Below are 8,544 nucleotides of genomic sequence, written 5' to 3'. Positions count from 1 at the left end.
TATTAGTATATCTTCATTCTAATATGCTGATTTGCTACTCAAGAAACATTTCTTATTATTATCAAAAGTTTTATTCAGCAAATATGCATTAAATTGATCAAAAGTGACAGTACATACATTTATAATGTTACAAATAATAATATTTTATATGCATCTATTGTTACAAAATATTTCTGTTTTTCTATTCATCAAACTGTCCTGAAAAAATATCACAAAAATATTAAGCAAAAACTTATTTCAACATGGATAACGATAAGAATCATTATTAATAATTGAGCCCCAATAATATGTAACTGATAATAACTGAGCAAGGATCATGTGACACTGAAGACTGAAGTAATGGCTGCTGAAAATTCAGGTTTGCCATCACTATTTAAAATATATCAAGATAGAAAACTGTAATTTTACATTGTAATATTTCACAATATTACTGTTTTTACTGTAACTTTGATCAAATAAATGCAGTCTGGTGAGCATCAGAGACTTCTTTCAAAAACATAATCTTAATTATGCCAAACATTCGACCAGTTGTGTACATAAAAGTACCTAACCGAATGTGCATTTTAAGCAGAACAGTTTGAGTGGTTTTATGTTTGCATGTAGATAAGTCAAATTACTTAACAATGCCACCATTACATCTCAAAAGAGTTGTATTTCTGTTTATGGCTTTGTGATTATGCAGTGGAAACTGGAAACTCAAGACTGTTTCACTCAAAAAATGATCTGTGCAGTTTGACTTTGTGGAATCCCTCCTGTAGACTGGGTGTTAATCACTTTTCTCTCTCTCTATCCTTTCCCCCGTATCTCTCTCCATCCTTTTCTCTGTTGCCAAAGGTTTTAAAACTCATTACTATTTCCCGGATTAGAAATCAGAACTCAAACAATGAAGTTAATTATGACAGATGATTACTGCAGTAAGAGCTCTGGAGTTCTTAAGACATTAGTTGCCAGGGGGTACTATGTAGGAGCGTGCTGCAACCGAAACCAGCTCAGAAAACCCACGGTGAACTATTTTGCTTTTTGTCAAAAAATAAATAAATCTGTTAGAAGCAGCGCATAATTAAAAATGATCTTTTATTCACAATAAGAAAAGAAGTCTGGAGAAGTAGGCTATAGTCGGTATTCTCCATTTGATCCAGAAACGGCTAATATGTCTAAAATCTAATTTACATTATTTTTAAGTTGCACTAATTAACTGTCAACCTCACATGGGGATGTGAAAATTTCAATCGAGTCAGTCTATTGGAATTTGGTTTATTTTTTATTTTTGTGCCTGTTTTATATCCCATCAATTTGTTCAAATCACTAAGTGGATAGCAATAGAATGCTTGGCACAATGCACCAGAAACGCAGGTCAGAAAAACGTGTCTGTCTGCACACTCTTAAGTGAAACTGCACTGTTTGATGCAGCATTTCTTTTCATTCTGATGAAACTGGCCAACAGCTGTTTCCCTGTGTGTGAATATCAGTGCTTTTAACAGGGAAAAAAGGCAAAGAAAAACACAGTGAAATTCTCAATTATGATAAAACTTTCAAACTTGATGTAATAACAACACTGATGCTGGAAAACGTGATCAAGCATCTTTCCTGTCAGTCTCATGTCCTCACGACCTGACAGAGAATTTATGTCTCATAATTGGGAAAGCCAGAGGGGTAAACTCAACAGAGATGCATCATAGAGCTGTTTCTCTCTCTTTTTTTCTCTCTCTCTCTCTCATGTATCTTCCTCCTTCTTATTTTTTAATTGATGGAGAAAAAAAAACTAACCTGGCAGCTGTGGTTGACAAAAATTCACAATAAAAGAGGGAAGTTTCGGGTATCATGTACACTCGTAAAAATAAAGGTTCGCTGCGATGCCATGTAAGAAATATTTGGGGTTCTCCAAAGAACCTTTCAGTGAACAGTTCTTAAAAGAACCTTTTTTTTTCTTAGTGTGAAGAACATTTAAACAATCTAAAGAATCTTCATCCAGTATAAAGAATCTTTTTGTGCTATGAAAAGGTTTCATGGATGTTAAAAGTTAAAGTAAAAGGAACCATCAATACCAATAATGTATCTTTATTTAGAGTGTAGTTACAGTTAAAGTTCATGTTGACTTTACTTGTAATTGAAAATTTACATACAAAAATGAATATATTTTTTCACAGTTAATTAACTAGCCTAATTAACTAATTATGGTTCAGATGGTTACTAACATTTTTACAGTGTACTGCGTTTTAAAAATAAATGATCCTTATTTACCTAATATGGTTCAACGAGGAACTTTTAACATTCATGGAACCTTTCCATTCCACAAAGAGCCTCATAAAAAGGTTCTTTGATGAACCAAATAATGGTTATTTTATGGCACTGCTGCGAAACATCCTTTTGCAAACTTATTAATGTACAACCCTATTTTTAAGATTGTAAACCAAGATAATTGTGTTTCTAAAAAAAGGCCTGTTTTAGTTTAGATATATATATATATATATATATATATATATAATGATGTGTTGCTCTTTAAGCATGCTTCACTTTGTCAGGCAGGTTCTATTTAAGTGATTTCTTGATTCAACAGGTCTGGCAGTAATCAGGCCTGCGTGTGGCTAGTGAAATTTAACTCAGCTTTCTAAAATGATGTGGTTAATCACAGTTCTTTCATGATTTAAGAGGGGGGGGCAAATAATTTTTCACGTAGGGCCGGGCAGGTTTGGACAGCTTTTTTCCCTTAATAAATGAAATTATCATTGAAAAACTGCATTTTGTATTTACTTGCATTATCTTTGCGTAATATTAAAATTGGTTTGATGATCTGAATCTTTTAAGTGTGACAAATATGCAAAAAATTAAAAAAACAGGAAGGGGGCAAAAACCTTTTCACGGCACTGTATGTATGTATGTATGTATGTATCTATGTGTGTGTGTGTGTGTGTGTGTGATTTGTATGCAGGGCTGTTGTCCATGTAATCCAGATCTACATTTTACCACTGACACTGAATTATAAAAGGCTTTTATTAAACTTTCGACTACGTTTGATAATAGAATATTTTTCCACACAAATATAGTTCATCCACTCTCATCTTTTTCATTTAGTTAATAATCCTCTTATTTTCAAACATTGATAGTGCCATGCAGTAGGTCACAGGGCATTGAGACTCTTTTCTCTTTTCTCGTTTTGTCATGGTAATGAAGCAAATGAGACAGATTTTAATTCACAGACGATGAGCTTATATCTTTTAACAGAAATAAGAGTTTTTTTTTTAATCATTCAAATCTGCAAGTCACTTTTTTTCATCTGTTATTATTTCCATGTATATCTCCCCTGGCTTAAAGGATGCCTTTCATATTTCATTGAGTGTTAGCCTGGATTTGTTGAGATCATTACCATTACAACAGCCCCTGCAAAAATACTCTTATCTCCTCCCATGATATTAAATGATGATATATATCATCTCATTCAGTTATACAGACGTGATACTATCAGTGTGCCAAGAGTTTATAATGATGAAGTAGAAAAAAAAAAAAATTTTATTGGCACTTAAGTCTGTTATGTGGGAGAGGGGGAACTAGATAGTTATGCTTATGCCCAGTCACATTTATACTTCCCTAAAAGAGTAACTATATTTTGTCATACAAATCTGACAAAAAAAAGTTATTTTATTTTAACGTCAAGTTTCTATACTGTAAAATGACACGTATTCTTAGACCACGTGGTTAAAAACACAGCAGGCCTATGTTTATATAGTGTATGTGATAAAATAACCTATCAATATATTATTGGTTCGGTCTATTATATCTTTCATCAGTCTTCGTGTCATTTAATTAATTGCCCTGACATTATGGGAACTGCTAGTGGCTGAGTTTAGAGTAACTTTGTAATGCATCATAAAATGTACTAGACGCATGTCTTATCAAAGTCATGGAAGCTGAACTAATTAAAATAACCACGATAATTACTCAATCAGTAGTGGTAAATCGCATTTCTAGCCCTTAGAATTTAGCGTACGCTGCTAACTAACTGCGCTTGTTGTTAGAACAGATGGTTTGAGAGGAAGTTCTGTGCGCATGCGCTGTGCGCCTGCATAGAGCTGAAGCGCAGACAGCGCTATGAGAGACAAGAGAGAGAAAAACACCCCTTATCTGTAGAGAAAGGCTGAAAAAAGTTCACTCGTTTCGCACAAAATTCCTTCTACGACTCACTCAGGTCACATATCGTACCGTGTTTCTATGTCTGTGATGCGGAGTGTCTGAGAGGTTTGTAAAATTATTTTTATCTTGTATTTTAACCACCGCTCTGGGCACTGACACAAAGACAGACGCTTACTCGATCTACACCATTATGTGCTGGTTTCGGACAAACAAATCAGATACGTGCGGGGTTTCGTAGAAGGATCTTTCTTTGTTTCGGCCGTAAATCAACATAGTTGACTCGGCTTTGTTATGGTTCTGTCTCTTGTTTGGGCCGTGCATGAAATTTAGGCCAAACGAGACGAGCCTTGGTTGGCTAACTTGGTTTCCTTGACTCTTTTTCTTTTGGTTTTCCACATCAATTGCTCTGCAGGCGGGTCTAACGGAAAGGCGACAAGTGTTCGGCGCTCAAATGTATGTGCAAACTTGTTCGAACGCGGTAAGAAACGCGGTTATCGATTCATAACAGAAACTTGGGGCGGATGAGGCTGGTTTCGTAGCGCATTACAGCGATGTCCGATTCGCGAACGAATGGTTCTTTTGAGTCGGATCTTATTAGTGAATCGATTGATCCGGCTCACAAACCCGGTATGAACGATTTGTTCGCGACTACGGAATCGTTTCGAGCGGTTCTGAAGAACTCACTTGTAATGAGCATATTGATAATCGAGAACCGAATCTTTCAGACTCGATTGACAACTCAGCGACTCATTAATTCGAGAACGCCTCTTTCAAATGTGAATTATTATTTTATGTGCATTTTTAAATAAAGTTTATTTTATACAGCACAATTCTAGAAAAATAAATAAATAAAAACAAAGCTCCTAAATTGAAATAGGAAAAGGGGGGAAAGAGAATTTTCCGCTGACAATGTCTGGACAGTTGATACAATAACAATATTCTAAGTAGATGGAGAGAACATCTGAGATGTTTTGAGACTGTTCCAGTGGTTATATGCCGCTGCAAGATTAATCTTTAATGAGCCGAAAAGAACACGTCACACCTCTGTTCATCAATTTGCACTGGCTACCAATAGCTGCTTGCATTAAATTCAAGGCATTAATATTTGCCTACAAAACTACCACTGGCTCTGCACCCATTTACCTAAATTCATTACTTCAGAGTTATGTGCCCTCTAGAAGCTTGCGTTCTGCAAGTGAACGATGTATTATTGTGCCATCTCAAAAGAGGCACAAAATCACTTTCACAGACTTTTTCATTAACTGTTCCCTCCTGGTGGAATGTGGAAGCGTCTGCTAAATGACTAAATGTAAATGTTATATGCTGATAATTGGTTGATATTTTTTAATTGTTTTAGATCATTTGCTTTGGCCAATAGACTTGTCCACTTGAAACAGGGGTTCTTCCTGTTTGTTTGAAGTTATTCCATTCCAGATTCTACCAACAGCCTTGTTAGTGGATAAAATAATAATAATAATAGTAAAACAATTTCTTTCATCCAATTTTTAGTGACTTTGAGTAATCGGTGTTTCTGTCAATATATTTTTTTTTTGACCATAGGGACACTGCAATGTTTTTGAAAAGGTCTTTTCATAAAGTTGTAAGTATTTTGTGGCTGTTTTAGATTTGATGGTCTCCTTAACTGTTCTACTACTGGCTTGTCTATTTCTGTGCTCTGCATCAATTAAGCAAACATCATAATGTCCTTTGCACTTTTTGCTGTGTTCTTTACATTCTCGGATGACAGAACGTTCCCAAACAGGACTTGTTTTTTCAATTAGTTCTAGATCATCTTGTTCACCCGACTCGACATTTGGATGCCTATATCAGCGTTATGATGTCTATAGTCAGAAGTGTGGGCTGCAAAGCGGTTGGGACAGAGCCTGATGCTGTGCCAGTGTAGATGTGGTGTTAAAATGCTGTTATTCCTGCCAGGGTTCATTGAGTCTCTGCTGAGAGTGGCATCCCACAGAACTGCCCTCATCTGCCAAGCTCTCCACTCTAAAAGGCTCGCAAAACTCCCACAAGTGAGATTCAGCATTCTTACTGAGGTGAGTGTGTGCGCTTTTTTCATGAGGTCAGTCGTGGCGTGTAGACGAGTTAAATGATGACTGGATTGTAGAGATTGGTGAATTCTGATTTGTCATGTACCCACTAATATGTTTCATCCAATACAAGTTAAACTCAATTGACTGCATTTGTAGCATATGGTTGATCACCACAGTAAATTAATCAATAAATAATCTCATCAGGTTTGCAATGGAATCCATTTTTTTTTGTGTTATCAGGATGACGTAAGGCTGGTCATAATCTGCATACATTCACAATATCTAAATATGAAAACTAATCCCAGTGAAATCAGTTTGCATGATCACATCATGGCAACATTCACAGATTTTAGTTAAGTGACTAATAACTAGCAGATCATTCACATAGAAAAATAGTTTTCTACCTATAAACAAATTTACAGCTGAAATAATATTATTATGAGTTTATCATATTGTTTGCATTCCTTTCTGCGATTCTTGCAAACTGCTGGTGAAAAAAAGTGCTGGCGATTGATTTTTTTTTTTCTGAATATTTTGGAAGTACTATATGTTGTTGTGTTTTTGTGTTCCAAGTGAAGGTAAATGCTGTAGAGTTTTGCTGATTTTCACGACATGGATGCATGTTTGGTTAATTGTGCGTCTGTGTTTAGGATGGCTTGTTTTGAGGCTGAGGTCAGTATGCACTGTTAGTCATTGTTTCCAGTCACTCTGACGGCTGTGTCTCTGAGCTTGAGCCCAGGGATGACATGGAAACACAACCTGCTGATCTCTGAACACAAGGTATTATTTGGCATTATCTATTCTCATTGTATTACTCTGTTTGTGCTGATCATCTGTTTCTCTTAACTATGGCATCTACAGTATCATTCAAAAGTTTAGGGTCACTAAGATTTGTTGTTGTTGTTGTTATTAAAAGAAATGAACACTTTCACTTCACAAAAGTGACAGATTTTTATAATGTTACAAATTATTATTATTTTTTAATAAGTGATGTTTACTGAATTTTCTACTCATCAAATAATCTACAAACAATCTCTCCACAAAGTTTAAGCAGCACAACTGTTTTCAACATTGATAATAATAATAAATGTGCCTTGAGCAGCAAATCAGCATATTAGAATGATTTCTAGAGGATCATGTGACTCCGAAGACTGGAGTACTGATGCTGAAAATTCAGCTTTGCATCACAGGAATAAATTTCAATTTTAAATGTATTAAAATAGAAAACTTCTATTTTACGATGTAATAATAATTTTCATGATATTACTGTTTTACGGTATTTCCTGTCAAATAAATGCAGCCTTAATGAGCATAAAGACTTATTTACAAAAACTCTTACAGACCCCAAACTTTTCTACAGTACTGTAACATTAGAAATGTAATAAGCCACATGATTTGATACCTCAAATCTTGAGGAGAGGTGTTCTGTGGCTTTTCTATGTCTATAAATCACCCTGAAGACCTTATCGTATGTTGTATTCTTCATTTGTAATTCATTTAGAATAAAAGCATCTGATAATAAATGAATAAATGTAAATGCAGTGTTTTTTCTTTTTTCAGTAATTGCAAAAGTCTAGTTTCTTTGTAGGCTAAAGGTATAATTGACTGCATTTGGTGTTAGCAACCACTCTATATAAACTTTGACCTAATAGTGTACCTCACTTGTGATTATTTATAGACGTTTGAGAGAGCTGCCTTGTGATTGTAACCAGTTCTCGTATTGGGAAATCATATTGACTCACTGACCTGTTTTGACTATAGTTGCACAGTTTTGTCTTGGTTTTGTGTTTAGGCCGAGCAGTGAGCTAAATCAGGGACGTGGAAGGGTGAAAGCAGGCCATGTCACGGGTTCCCACACCCCCTCCCCCAGGGGAAATGACATCAGGACCTGTGGCGGAAAGCTGGTGTTATACACAGGTGAGAGAGACTGGCTGAATGGAAAATGAATCGTTCTGAGTGGAGAACGCCAGTCATAAATATCCCTCTTTTTTTATTTGTATCGACAGGTGAAAGTTGTGAAGTTTTCTTACATGTGGACGATTAACAACTTCAGCTTCTGTCGGGAGGAGATGGGAGAAGTCGTAAGGAGCTCGACCTTCTCCTCAGGCCCCAACGACAAGATGAAATGGTGTGTTTCATCGAGTGTTTGTCGAAAGCTCTCAAGCGGCCTCTTAAAGGGGTCATATGATGTTGCTAAAAAGAACATTATTTGGTGTATTTGGTGTAATGAAATGTATTTATGCGGTTTAAGGTTAAAAAAACACATTATTTTCCACATACTGTACATTATTGTTTCTCCTCTATGCCCCGCCTTCTGAAACGCGTCGATTTTTACAAAGCTCATCGGTCTGAAAAAGCGAGGTGTGCT

General features: G+C 35.8%; 1 long non-coding RNA gene across 1 annotated transcript; it reads left to right on the top strand.

The window, feature by feature from the left end:
- Positions 1-3,880: 3,880 nt before the first annotated feature.
- LOC107718218 (uncharacterized) lies at positions 3,881-8,302 on the top strand. The gene is made up of 5 exons (XR_001637393.1): positions 3,881-4,233; positions 6,064-6,179; positions 6,827-6,956; positions 7,969-8,093; positions 8,183-8,302. It is a non-coding gene; the product is annotated as an uncharacterized LOC107718218 (long non-coding RNA).
- Positions 8,303-8,544: the final 242 nt, after the last annotated feature.

This window comes from Sinocyclocheilus rhinocerous, unplaced genomic scaffold, assembly GCF_001515625.1.
Source record: "Sinocyclocheilus rhinocerous isolate Xijiao unplaced genomic scaffold, SAMN03320098_v1.1 scaffold1111, whole genome shotgun sequence".
Lineage (NCBI taxonomy): Eukaryota > Metazoa > Chordata > Actinopteri > Cypriniformes > Cyprinidae > Sinocyclocheilus > Sinocyclocheilus rhinocerous.
Note: the sequence above shows the minus strand (reverse complement) of the source record. Positions and strands in the feature narration are given on the sequence as shown.